Raw genomic sequence first — 15,437 nt, 5'->3', positions numbered from 1 at the left:
GTGGCCCCTGGCCTCGAGCACGCGGGCCGAGCCCGAGCATGGCCCGCCACACGTTCATTCGTTGGTCGGCCCAGCACGACCCGCCAATTTTTTTAATTAATTTAAATATTGAAAAATGACTATTGTAGCCCCTCTAACAACTATAAAACGGCTAGTTTTTAAGGCTATTTTAGACTTTAAAATGTAATTACTTTTTTACCCTTTTTACCAACAATAAACAGCTAGTTCACAAGGGTATTTTGGGAATTAGAAGATTTTAAAAAATCTATAAATACCCTCAAACACTTACATATTTCTCCACACCAAATTACTCATTCTTGTTCTAATCTCTCAATCATTGAAGTCTCCAAGCTCTCTTAGTTCTCAATCTCTTCAAGTTCAAGATTTGAAGTTTGTCAAATTCGGCTCAAGTGTTTCATCAATCCGGCAATTTCCCCACCTTTTCATCAATTCATCAATTCGGAATTTTCAAGAAATCCACGAATTAAATTTACATCATCAAGGTTGAGGTAACCCTAAACCCTTTTTTTTTTTTTTTATAATGGCCGGCTCTCCCAATTTTCCTTTCGATACACCATTTTTTTAATGAAAACAACTCCGAAAATTTTGATGATTCACAACTCGAGCCTCGAGCACATTCTTGAATCCCCTAATATGGGAGCATCTAGTAACAAGCCTCAAACAAGCACAAGAAAAAAAGAACTTCGGTGTATGACAATTTTATAATATTGTTGAAATTCCAAACAAAGGAACTCGTGCCATTTGTAAAAAATGCAAAAAAGATTTTTCTTGTCAAACTTCGAGTGGAATGGGTCATTTGAAAAGGCATGCCGACAAACATACTACTAATCAAAAATGATCCTTCCCAAACACAAAATTAGTTTTTGCAAATTCAAGTATTGGAACTTTTTGTTTTTTTCCAATGAAAATGCAAGAAAAATGGATTGCAAAAATTTATTGTTCAAAAATGAACAACCTTTTTTTATCTTGTTGAAAAATCTCGCATTTATAAAAAAATGCAAGTTAAGGGTTTTAATCCGAATTTTTAAATCCGTTTCAAGGACTACTATGAGAAAGATTGCTTATTATTTATGAAGAATATAAAGAAAAAAATTAATTTCCGAAAATGTCTAAAGGTTTATTTTAAAATTTCTCTTACTTCCGATATTTGGTCTTCTCAAAATAATTCCGATTATCTTTGTGTTACCGCTCATTATATTGATAATAATTGGACTTTGCAAAAACGTATTTTGAGTTTTATTGAGTTAGAATACCAACATACCGCATGTAATATTGCCGGTTACATCATGCGTACTATTAATGAGTACAAAATTGAGAAATTTGTATTTTCAATCACTCTTGACAATGCTTCGGCAAATAATTGTGCCGTTGATATGTTACAATTGCATTTAGAGCCTATGTTTTCCGGAAATTTTTTTCATGTTCGTTTTATATGCCATATATTAAATTTATGTGTTAGAGATGGTCTAAAAATTATTGATCCTCATATTCGTAAAGTTAGAGGAGCTATCTTATATGCAACAAAAGCTTCTTCACGAAGGCATGAATTCAAAAGATTTTGTAGGCAAATGGGGAAAAAATATAAAAAATTTATTTCCGATGTTCCTCATAGGTGGAATTCAACGTATAATATGTTGAATTGTGCTTATGATTACAAAGATATTCTTACAATGTATTGCCGTGAGTTTTTTCCCGACCTTGGAATTACTAATTATGATTGGGAAGTTTGCTATATGATAAAGGAGTTTTTAGAAATTTTTAATTCCGCAACTAATTTTTTTTCCGGTATTTATTATCCTACTACTTTTATGACTATTTCTCATTTATATTACATTAGTGAAATTTTTGCAAAATATAGATGTGATCCTAATTTTGCTCCCATTGTTGCTCCTATGGAATTAAAATTTAAAAAATATTTTGCAAAAATCAACCCTCTTCCCGTTTTATCTATGTTTCTTGATCCCCGTTTTAAAATTGATGGTACTTTTTGTATGCTTGATTCTTATGATGAAAACATGGGACTTGATCATTCAATTTTCAAAGATGAATATCGCTCTTTGCTTCATGATATGTATAATGAATATAACCATACATATGGAAATCGACGAGCTTCTACTTTTGCCGGAGATTTTGAAAATTCTTCTTCACTTTCCAAAACTAAATCTCCGGCCGATCTTATAAATATGATTAGAAGAAAATCTACAAGTGCTTCTTCTTCTTCTTCTTCTAGCACTAGTTCTTTGCATGAATTAAATCTTTTTTTAAATAATAATTTTAATGATTTTCTTACTACCGAAGAAATTAATAACTTTAATATTTTCTCGTGGTGGAAACAACAAGAACATAACTATCCCGTGCTAGCCGCCATGGCACGTGATCTACTAACTCCACCGATGTCTACAGTAGCGTTGGAGTCTTGTTTTAGTGCAGGAAAAAGGGTACTCGATGATAAGAGGAGCCGCATGAACCAAGAAACAGTGCAAATGTGCATATGTCTGAAGGATTGGTTAGAAGCAGGAGATAGGTTACAAGAACAACAAATACATGAAGAAGGTAGTGATACCGGAGAGGGCCTTACACCATCCGAGCGTTCAACTTCAACCCGTGTTGATGAAGAAATAGATTAATCAAATGAAGTTTGAAGTTTGTAATTTTCTAAATTGTTTTCGAAGTTTGTCATTTTCTAAATTGTTTCGAAGTTTGTAATTTTCTAAGTTGTTTTCATAGTTTTTAAATAAATGGCAATTTTTTTCCTATATCTATTTGTAATTTATTTTTAGTTTATCTCTATTTTTTCAATGTAATTTTATTTTCTAATATTATGTTAAATTTTAAAAAATTGTCTTTTTTGTATTCATGTAAATTTAAATTTTTTGCATATTTTTAATTATTTTTTCTATAGTCTTTATGTGTTGTACATTTTTTACAATCAAGAAACTTATATTTTATGATATTTAGATTTTTCTTAAAAATTTCCTTAATTTTTAGTATTTTTAAAGTATTTTATATAATTTTTACAAATTTTACAATATTTTTAAAGAATTTATAATTTAAAATAAAAAAGGTGGGCCAGCCTCGGCCCGGCCCCAGACCCAGCTGGGCTTAGGGGCCGTGCCACTGATCGGGTCGACCCCACATGCGGTGGGTCGTGCCGGCTGCCGAGCACGATCATGGCCCGAGTCGGGCCGACCCATCTTGTAACTCTACTATTAACCCCTTCGTCGACCAAGAGAGAAAAAAGGATAAAATCAAAATTTAAAATTTAAATTTTTGAAATTTTTTTTCAATTTAATTAATAAAATTTCGAGAGGATAAAATCAAAATTTAAAATTTTAATTAAATTAATAAAATTCAATCTGCCTCGGGATATGTGTTTAGGAGCCCCAGGATTTGTATTTTCTCAGGTTGCCTCGAGATTTGTTCTCAGGCTACATGAAATTTAGGATTGTCTCGAGATGTGTATTTGGGTTATCCTAAGATTTGAAATTGCCTCGAGATATGCATTCTCAAGGGCAATCTCGTAATTTGCATTTTGCCTTGAGATATGATCTCAGGGGCAATTTTGTAATTTGCATTTTGCCTTGGGATATGTTCTCAAGGGTAATTTTGCAATTTGCATTTTGCCTCGAGATATGTTCTCAGGGGCAATTTTGTAATTTGCATTTTTTCTCCTCGAGATTGGTATTGTAGCCCAAGACAACCAAATAATCAATTAAGATTAAAATTAGGACAGTTAAATTTTAATTCTAAATATATTATATTAGAATTTAAATTAAATTGGGATTTGGGTTCCATTAGGACATTGGGTTCTATTAGGACATATGTTACATTATTTATATATAAACAATATGAATTCATGGACTTCATTGAAAATAAAAAGAATTTGAAATCATCTCACAAACTTGATTTTCTTGACTTATGAAACTCTTTGGGTCTTTAACATTTGGTGTCTTAAGACTGTTGAGTCCAATTGTCGATTTATATGGATTTTCAAATCTTGGCTCTTTTATATCTTAAGTCTTGACTTGTCTGCTTTGGTTTACTTATATATTGTTGCATGTGCCTCATCACTATGTTGCAAGCTTCGTTGTTGTCTTGAGATATATGTCTCATTATTAAGTGTTTCAATGTGGTTTGTTTATCCAGTGTGGTAAATATAATAAATGGGTAAAGTTGTAAGATGGCATACTTTGTACTTAAAGAAGGAGAATTAATGGACGGTGGATATAAGGAGCATATAATTGATGTAAATTTGAGGCAACATGGTGAATGGTTTAGATTTGATCATCAAGAGATAGGATTGTAGGGCTAGGATTTCATCATCAAGAAGAAATAGTTTGAGTTCAAGGCAATATAAGATGAATGGTTTAGATTTGATTGGGGGCTGGGATTTCATCATCAAGTAACAATATCTTAAGTTCGAGGTAATTTATGATTTAGATTTGATTGGAGGGCTGAGATTTCATTATCAATCAACATCATCTTAAGTTTGAGACAATTTAAGATATTGGTTTAGATTTGATTGGAAGGCTGAGATTTTATCATCAAGCAGCATCATCTTAAGTTCAAGGCAACGTGAATAATTCAAATTCGATTAGAGGGCTGAGATTTTATCATTAGGTAACATTATCGTAAGTTCGAGGCAAGGTGAATAATTCAAATTTGATTAGAGGGCAGAAATTTATCGACAGGCAATAATGTCTTAAGTTCGAGGCAATATGGGATGAATGGGATCTTATTTTAAATGTTTAACCAAGGGTCTAGATTTCATCATAAAATTTATAAAGTAAGTTCAAGGCAACTAGGCAATGAATAGGAACTCATCTAAAGGTTTGATCAAGGGTCCATATTTCATCATCAAGCAAACATGGTTTAAGTTCGAGGTAGTTGAAAGCAAAGGAGTTAAAGTGAGTAATGAACGGCTCAAATCTGATCATCATTTGATTAGAGTAAGTTCTAGGCAATTTGTTGTAATGAAGTGGTTAAATTTGTTTGGTTGTCCTTCAACTTTATCTCTTTTAGATTAATAAAAGTATATAGTTAGGAGAGCATTATTTTAATAAAGTTTACATAACCATTAGATGGGCCTTTCATGAATTTTTTGAATTATAGTTTTATCATTCTTCCACTATCACCCTTGATTCATTAACATGATAACAAACTCCATCCAAAGGTGACACATGTCATCTGATTATCTAATCAATCTACATACACCATGAATACGTCCCATTTTTATTTAAATCCCATGCACTCATTCTTTCTTCATACTAATATTTAAACACCCCCTTATACATGTTATAATCCCATGCATGATCACAATCATTATCATTATCTTCAGGATCATCATCGTCAGCATCATCGTCAGCATCATCATCATCATCATCATCATCATCATCATCATCATCATCATCTGAGTGCTCATGTACTTATTATCCATGTTCTCAGGTTCAATACCTTCAACAGGTTCACCAATATATCATCGCTAGTGTTCAATAACAAATCCTCATCAAGATTGGGATGCCCAAGCATATCATCACTGGCTTCTCCTTCTAAAAACTTGTTCTTTATTTTAGGCTCCTCTTGCATGGGATCGGATATGCTATTGGCTTGAAAGAGCAGCAGAGATCTTCATGGTGAACTTAACATGGGATTATCATTTGTTGCACCTCCTGGGGGCCTGAAATCAACTTTAGGTTCTCTGATTCAGTGAGACCTATATCTCGATCCTGATCATGAAGAAGGCTTCCATGCTCTCTCCGTAGGCCTCTTCAATAGCAGGTAGTACTTCAAGTCTTCAGCAAGAACAATCTTCGACGGTGGCGGTTCATCCATATCCATGGCATCCTTAAGGGCAGGCTTGGAAAAGTCAAGAGAGAGGAACTTCTTCTCTTGTCTTTTCCTTCAAATTTTCTTCTCTTTCACCTCTTCTCTTAACAGTCCTCCTTCTTCAATTCTCTCCCCAACATCTTTGTGACTCCCACGCATTTCATGGCAGTGTTCTTCACACTCTCCAGCGACGGTAGAGACATGCATATCATCATCTCACTGGTTCCATTGTCATCTCTGATAGAGAGTAGTCACGCGATCTTCACCCAACAGATGCCAAAATGAGCATGAGCACTGACGGTAATGGTGTCCTTATCAGGGAAGAACAGCCGGCGCTCCACATTCAGCGAGAGCTGGTTACACCATTGGAGACAAAACAACTTGCCAGAAGCCCAGCGATCGAGCCTCTTATTAACGACCAGTAACATGATGGCTTTCTGATACAACATCTTCATCTTCCTTGCTCCAATCATCGGCTACGCGTGTCACCATCAACAACCATCTATGACGGTAGGATGACCTTGACTTTCACTTCTTTATCTATCTACGGTGATTGGTAGACACAATAGGCAGCAGTGGCAAGCAACGATCACAAACTGTGGCGATGATTTTTTTTTACTTTATATATGTGTGTGTGTGTGTGTGTGTGTGTGTGTGTGTGTGTGTGTAAGTATAAGAGAAGAGAAAATATTAACACCTTTGTATTCTTCTTTCTTCTTTCTCCTCTTCCTTCGTCTTCTCTTCTTCTTCTTTCTCTTCGTTTCTCTTTTTTGTCCCTTCTTCGTTAGTTTTTCCTCCAAATTTCTCCTTCACTTCTTTTTGTCATCTGTCTTCTTCTTTTCTTGCAGGTTCCTCCCGAGTTGGGAGGGAAATCCTCGTCATGGTTAGGGTTTGGGATTAGAGCTTGCTGGTAACGTTGAAGAACGATCTTCTCCTTGGCTCGCTTCTTCTCCTTTGTCTCTTTTTCTCCTTTTTTTTCCTTTCATCTGTCTTCTTCTTTTCTTGCAGATTCCTCCCGGGTTGGGGATTAAATCCTCATCATGGTTAGGGTTTAGGATTTGAGCTCGCCGGCAATGTTGAAGAATGATCCTATCCTTGGCTCGCTTCTTCTCCCTCCGTTTATCTTCTTCTTCTTCTTCTTCTTCCGATCTCCCTCCTCTAGGGTTTCGGGTTAACCCCCTCTCAAACTCTCTTTGTGATTGGTCTCTCCGTGCCTTTTAAAAACCATCAAGTGGACGTGGGGCAGTTGTGCATTGGAGAGACACATGAGTTGATCATGGGGGCAACCAAGGCATTGACGTCCACTCACGCCCCTCCACGTCTCCCTTTCTCATATATATATATATACAATTTCATTTTATTTTATTATTACCTTATATATAATATATTTTTTGATATATATATATTATTTTCTTTATATGATTTGATTTATATATAATATTTTTATTATATTATATTTATATATTTATATATATATATATATATATATTTGCCTCGTGATTTGTATTCATAGTTGATTTTGGGATTAAGATCATCTCGAGATCTGTGCTCTTGGCTGATCTTGAGATTTGAATATTTAGATTGCCTCGAGGTCTGTGCTCTCAGCTGATCTTGAGATTTGGATATTTTGGATCACCTCGAGATATGTGCTTTCAGCTGATCTTAAGGTTTGTGTATTTTGGATCACCTCGAAATCAGTGCTCTCAGCTGATCATGAAATTTTAATATTTTGGATCACCTGGAGATCGGTGCTCTTAGCTGATCAGGAGATTTGAACACTTTAGACCGCTTTAAGATCTGTGCTCTCTGCTGATCTTTAAATTTGAATATTTTGGATTACCTCGAGATATGTGCTCTCAGCTGATCTTGAGATTTTGGATATTTTGGATTATCTCGAGATATGTGATCTCAGTTGATCCTGAGATTTGCATATTTTAGACCGTCTCGAGATCTGTGCTCTCGACTGATCTTGAGCTTTGAATATTTTAGATCGCCTCAAGATTGGTGCTCTTGGTTGATCTGGAGATTTGAATATTTTTAGACCGCCTCGAGATCTATGCTCTTGGCTAATCTTGATATTCGAGTATTTTAGATCGCCTTGAGATCTGTGCTCTCGGCTAATCTTGAGATTTATGTATTTAGATCGCATCGAGATCCGTGCTCTTAGGTGATCTAGAATATATCCAAATATTATGAAATTTATTTATATTATCGACATGTTGTCCTAATTCGATTTCGATTATGATTTGGCTATATGTGATTTTAAAATTTAGATTTGATTTGAATTAGAACATGCAAATTTTTTATATGAACTTGGACATGGAATGTTATAGTGATGATGACATGGAAATGGTCTTCAATAGTATAATCGACAACAAAAAGGAGACCGAGAAATTCTACTTGAGGAAGCCATCTCTCCGGTAAAAATGGATAGATAATTTTATTGCTTCCATGAGAAAGTCTAGCCCTTGACGAGATCATCACACTAGATATATATTTTTTATTTCTATTTATACAACACAAATTGTTTTTATTTAAAACTTATAAACTTAATGATTTCTTTATTTTCTTTGTCATGAATGCATAGTTTGTTCTTTGGAGTGGTGGATGGCAAACTTTTTTGTTGAAGAAAGTGAATCTTGAATGAGACAATTATTATTTTGGTATGTATTTGTAAGAGTATTGCATGGATTTTATGTTTGACATGCATTGTTATGTTTTTTTAATATTCTATCTAAGAATGAGGGTCTACCTATATGACTATCTTCTTTAGTTATGTTCCTAGATGTGCTTGCTAAGGTTACATTAGTTCCACTAAAAGGCGTAATATTCATTTTCTTCCAAATAAGATACTATTATTCTCTTTTTTCTTAATATTATTGCTATGATTGTCTCCTAATTCTAAATTATTAATATGAGTTATTAAGGAATCTATTTTTGTACTATTCTCTTGTTCTTCTTCTATCAATTTAATCCTATGTTCTAATTGCTCTATCTTATCAATAACTTGTACTATCAAATTTATCATCGTGTTATTTTGCTTAATTATTTCTTGGTCTGCTACTCCTGATACTGAATAATTACTATATCCTTTACTACCTGTTGCCTGATACGTTTTAGTTTCTTCTAATGCTTTATAATAAGAATTCATTCCACTACTCATTATGTTAAAACTATATGTTTAAGCTCTTCAAATGATTTTTTAATTTCATTACACTTATTATGCAGTTTTTTAACATCTTCTAGAATTATTATTGAGGTACTTTGAGAATTATCATGTCCTAATTTTCCTATTATTTCATTATTCTGTCTAATATAATCCATACTATTTACTAAGTCTCCTAGTACTTTATTTCTAGAAATTATACTACTGTGAATATGAGTATTAATTCTATGCATTTGCCCATCAAATTTTTCTAAACTTATTCCTAAAGAAATTAACATGTCTACTACGCTATTTAACTGAGAATTTTCACTATGGACTACATGATTGAATTTTCTATCAAAATAATAACTTAAACTAAATTCTTTTATTAACTTAACTTTCTTCTTTGTCTACTTTAGGTAAAGCTAAATCTAGGTATTCTATATTAAGTTCCATTAAATATAACAAACTTCAATGCTTTGATACTTACTTATTAACCTATTCTTCCACATAAATAGAGTTTTTAAGTTACTCCGATATGTTTTCGGATCAAATATTCTCCACTTAACATAAACTTTATGTATTATGATCTCATTATTTACGATTTCTAATTTTCTTTCTTCTACAAAGCTTTCTACTCTTAATTCTAAGTATAATTTAAGCCTAAGGTACCTCTTAACTTCTCCTAACCAGATTGCTTTCCTACCTCTAATTTGATCTTCTAATTTTATTGTCTCACCTATATATATATATTTTCTAAGAGGGTCTAAAAATAAATCTACCATCTCGAGTGGATTATTTAGAAGAAATAGCATCTCAATAGAAACAACTACTGATATCATTATAATCAAAAATTAAATTATTTCTTAGATTATGTAATGTTTCTATCCTAGTTCTATGTTCTTCAGGAAAATAGACTTTTCTTTTGATCCAACTGATATGCCTGCTAAAATTACCTCTTTTATCTATTGTATGTTTTATTACTGGAATAGGTTCTTCAGATTCATTTGTATATCTAAATTTTAATTCTAAATAGTCTTCCACTGTAAGTAACCAAATTGCAAATCTATATCTAATATGGTCCTCTATCTTAATATTTTGTCTAGTTAGGTATTTTCTTACTAACTTTAAATATAGTTTAATAAATCTATAGGGATTACTGTCAATTATGTCTAGAAGAAATAACATAGCTCTGATACCAATTTTAGACATGGTGGTGTCTTTCTACCATCCTAAAGTCCATGAAATACTATAGGAGGGGAACCTAGGATTATTCCAGATTATAATTTAAAGGTTCCGTACTAGTGTACATGCCATAATCTTCATGTCTATCCCTAATTTCTCCTAATATCTGGTATAACAGATCTAATTGACAATATAACTTTATACTATTCTGTAAATCTGCTTTACTAAGATAATATCTCTAATATAATTATATAATTCTACTAGATCCACAACTTTTTATTGAATAAATTCTGAATTTAAATCTAAAGGATATTCCTTGCTAGTTCCATGGATTATTGCCGTAGCAAAACCCAAGGGAACTTATACAAATAAAAACTAGTTTACCTACTAGATTATTTACAGTAGAAACTTGAATAAAGACTGAATTTAAATCTAAGATCGAAAACTACTTTTACCATTAAAAATAAATCTAAAGATATCCCAACTAGTTCCATGGATTATTGTCGTAGCGAAACCCATGGGAACGTATACAAACAATAATTAGTTTACCTACTAGATTATTTATAGTAGAAACTTGAATACAAACTGAATTTAAATCTAAGATAGAAACTACTTTTATAAGAACTACTTTTGCCATTACAACTACTGCAGAAATTAAAACTACTTTCATACTGAGAAATCATATTTGTAAATTCCGTACTCAGTACTCAGGAGGGTCTTAAAGGAATAATATATTCTTGCCACTGTTCTTTTTCTTTCCTTGATCCATACCGTACCTCTAATGCCATAACTTCATGTTACCAAATTTCAGCTTTTCTCTTCTTATCAAGATTTTGGTTTTTCTTACTGTTTGCCTCAGTTGCAAGTCTACAAAAACAAGTTAGATAATCATATCATATATTCTTTCATGCATCATACCTACGCTACTCTTTTCCCCTTCAAACAGCCCACTGCCTTAACGGATACTTTCTTTGCCAATCCTTTAGCCTTAGGAATATATAATAGATATCATACCTTATTTGTTCAACCTAGTTTGGCGCCGGTCGGCAAGAATACTTCACCTCACAACTGACAAGACTTACTTCGCCTATCACCCTTCACCTCGATAGTTTGGAATCTTCACCGACCCAATAGTTAGAGGTTACCCATGGTTGCTTACCATCAACCCTTATCAAGGATTATTTCAATAGACCTCCCTTTCCCTTTCGGGAGGGAGAACTAAGTTATCATAAATCTAGTTACTATACAAATAATAATAGAAACTACTCCTACTTCTATTCTACTAAGAAAGAAACTAACTTAGGCTGAGAGTGGCTGGAACATCACAAGCTCAAGAGGAGTATTGTAATCTGACTTTGATATCAAAACTTCGATATCAAAGTAAGACACCACCCTATAATATTTCATGGACTTTAGGACGGTAGAAAGACACCACCTAGTCTAAAATTTATTATGATCTTTTTATTTTTTTATACACTTCCCTCACTTTCATTGAAATGAACATGTTATGGAAGTCATTGCAGAAGTGACACCACTTACACCAAAATGAACACCGGAAGTGGGAAACTGGACACTTCATGAAAGTGGAACTTCCTGCAAAATGAACACAGGAAGTGGTAGAAGTCATATCACTTCCGCCACTTCAGAAAGTGACACTTCCCTTACTTCCTGACTTTCCCAACTTACGGCGAAATAAACACCCCTAGGCTTTACTTGGATGAGGTGAAGGAGGGGTTTTATTTATAAAGTAGGGTAAAGTAAAGTAAAAGAAGATCAAAAAAATTTTTAAGTTATACCTTGTTTAGATTGAAGGTAAGGTAAATTGAGGTTATCAAACCTTCTAGTGTTTGGATTAAGGGCGAATCCTTTTCAACCTGTTTGGTTCTTAAAAAAAATATGATTTCCTTGTAATCACTTTGCACTTGACCAAGGAAAGTAATTCACAAGGGGGTGGTGTGAAAGTGATAACACTCTTGATGGGAAAGTTTGGTTATTGTCAAATTACCAAAATACCCTTAATGACATAAAACTCTTCCTTGTTTCTGTTGTCTTTGAAAAAATCCTAACACGATCGTATTTCCTAATTCGGGTTGCTTCTTATGAATCGGTGCAATTCTAGTAATTTTTTTCTCAAGTTTGTTAGATTATCCTTTTGTTAAAAATTTTTTTTTATGTTTTTTTGGTTTAAAATTCATGTTTTAATTGGATCAAAGACAAATAAATTTCATACTTGCTTGGATAATATTGTTATTGGAAAATTTCTATTTTGATTGAATCAAGTCTATGTTGATATAATAATCCAATATGATAAGATGAGAACTTGAGACATATATATTTTATGTACTTCTTGTTGTCCACACTTGTTTTTTTTTTTATGCCTACAAAAGAATTGGTCTCTATTTGTAGTGAATCAAAGTTTTTAAAATCTATGAGATATATAAATAAATATTAAGTAGAAGCATTCAAATTAAAATATCAATTTTTTAGTTTAACAATATAGTTTCTTGTCTCTTTTTATCATGTATTGTATAACATATATTTTATTTTTATGGTATTTTATTGAAGATATAATGGTGCAAATATAATCCATATTTTAGTGTACTAAAAACCATAAAAACCCCATTTGAATTTTTTTAAAAATTTATGAAGAATAGGTTAATTATTATTTGGACTTAGTTCGTAATATTATTAGAGTTGAATAAAACCCAAATTTAATAACTACACCAATTAAGGGCAAAAATGAGAATAAACTTAATTTTACAGTGAAAACACATTCACACCAAACGAAGGAATGCAAAGTAATTACAATTTTAATTGAAATAACCAAACGATCTAATGTAATTTTACAAGGAAAGTAATTGCATCTAAAGACTTTGCATGCAATTACTTTTTCTTGCAAAGTTCCAAACGGGCCCTAAAGATAATATAATGTAAGGTTTTATATTAATATTTACTAAAATGCCATTTAAGGTATAAATAGTATTTTATGCTAATTTTACACATATAATATTATTTCTATCAATTAAATATTCTTATTTGATAATTTATAATATATATTTGTAAAAAAAACTATTTACATTCAAAACCAAAACCTAAACTTTTGTATAGGATATGGATGCAATTATCTAAATTCAATAAGGGTTTTTTTATCTTGAAAAATATTCAACTCTCTAAAACCCTTCGATTTGGAGAGTTGAAAAAAGTGGTTAAATGGAGGGTTGAAAACCTCCATTTAACCCCTAAATATCTTACTTTTCATATAATCTTAGATCAAAACAAAAATTGGTCTATAACTATATCTTACAAAACCCTCAGTTACCTTCTCCCAAGTAAGCCCTAAGACGCCAAGTTCCCAGATACAGCTGTCCAATAGGGAACTAACGAACAAAGACAGTGATTCTCAGGTGAAGAGATGATCCCACAGAACTGGTTCCACTCGATCTCGAGGCAATCCAACGGTGGTCACCACCACATCCTTCTGCAAACGCATCCGCCGTTGAGCTTCTCTTTTTCTCTTTTATAAAAGCCCCCGCCGGGTTCAAATCCAATCAACATGCTCCACTTCTCACCCGAGCCACAATTAATTCACCGTTAAAATTACTTCGAGATTAAAAGTTCCTATCTCGAGACAATCTAACAGTTTATAATGAAGTCGCATATGATTTACCATGCGGTACGTTGCGTACATAGTTTGAACGGTTGTTAGTTGTCCCCGATTTCCTGGGGACTAGACCATTAACTCGGCCCGATTCCCCGGCTCGGGCTCATCCACGTCCTCATTATTCTTTTCGCGGTTTATTTAAATATTTCCTTTTTCTTATTTCAACCCTTGTATTTTAAAAAATTATGATCTCCCTCAATAATTCCTAAAATTTAAAAAATATAGAAAACCACTAGTCACTCGTAACTATATGTGCTTGATTAAAATTCATTTTCTGGACTTCTGTGAAACTTATAAATGAGAAATATCTCTCATTCTCTCTTATGGAGAATTATCACATGTCGACTTTGTAAAATAAATAAATTATATATAAATAATATTTATTTTCTTAATCCAATTTGGTTATCATTTTTATTATCTTGATATTTATTATTGATACCAATTTTAATTATTAATTTTAAAAATCTCCAGAATTTAAGATAAGGTAAAACTTTTTTTTATGTATTTATTTGCGTAAAACTTTTTTTTTATATATAACATATTATATAGACAAAGGAAACTTTGCTAGGCTAGTGACAATGGCTATTTATGAAAAATAATTAAAGTGTAAAGCCAAATTTCAAAATAGTTCTTCTAATTTATTAAAAATAAATAAATCTAAATTTATTTATGAAATATTCGTTAATTTTTTACCGGCCACTAGGATTTCTTGTCACTTAATATATAATCAAATCATTTTAAAAAAAATTAAAATATATCACATCCATATCTTTTATCAATTAAATTATCAAAATTTTTCTATCCTCTTTTATATTCTATCTAAATAGTTTTAAATTTATTTATATTATTATCCTTTTTATCTTTATTTTTGAGTTTTTCCTATTAAATTTAAAACATAGAGCACTAACTTTAAAAAATTATTTTTTTTATTATGTACTCCCCCTAATCCTATTTCCATGTCCTTTTCTCGAAATTTATATTTTTTTATATGTTCACTTAGAAAATTTGTGAAGTATTATTTTTTTTTTTTCAAATTTATTTAAATATTTAATTTATTTTTATATTTTTCAATAAATAATAGAGGATAAAAAAAAAGTAAAAGCGTCATTTTGAGGGAGATAATAAAAAATAATAATTAAAGAAGAGATAGAACTTATAGAATATTGATAGATTTTTAAGCAAAGAAATATTAAATTTAAAATTGTTAACTAATTTTAAGACTAATATAATTTTTTATAAATTTAAAATTGTTAACTAATTTTAAATATTTTTTTTTATTTATAGTTGAAGTGTATATGAAGAATTGGTTATAAACCCCTCAAAAGTTCTATAATTGCATATTTACCCTTCGAAAAAACATAATTGTATATATACCCCTGAAAAATATAGGTAATTGCGGATATGCACTGTTAGATTCCGATAATCAAACTTGATTAACTATGGTTATAACTTGAATTAAGATATACAAAAGGTCCAAAATAACCCTTGTACAACTTAAAAAAAACTTTTCAAGGGTATATATGCAATGGTATAATAGTAATTTTATATATTTGTTGTTGATTAATAGATGGTTTTTCAACTAATTTGAACCCCAAGGGT

Source organism: Dioscorea cayenensis, chromosome 3 (genome assembly GCF_009730915.1).
Source record: "Dioscorea cayenensis subsp. rotundata cultivar TDr96_F1 chromosome 3, TDr96_F1_v2_PseudoChromosome.rev07_lg8_w22 25.fasta, whole genome shotgun sequence".
Classification (NCBI taxonomy): domain Eukaryota; kingdom Viridiplantae; phylum Streptophyta; class Magnoliopsida; order Dioscoreales; family Dioscoreaceae; genus Dioscorea; species Dioscorea cayenensis.
Note: the sequence above shows the minus strand (reverse complement) of the source record.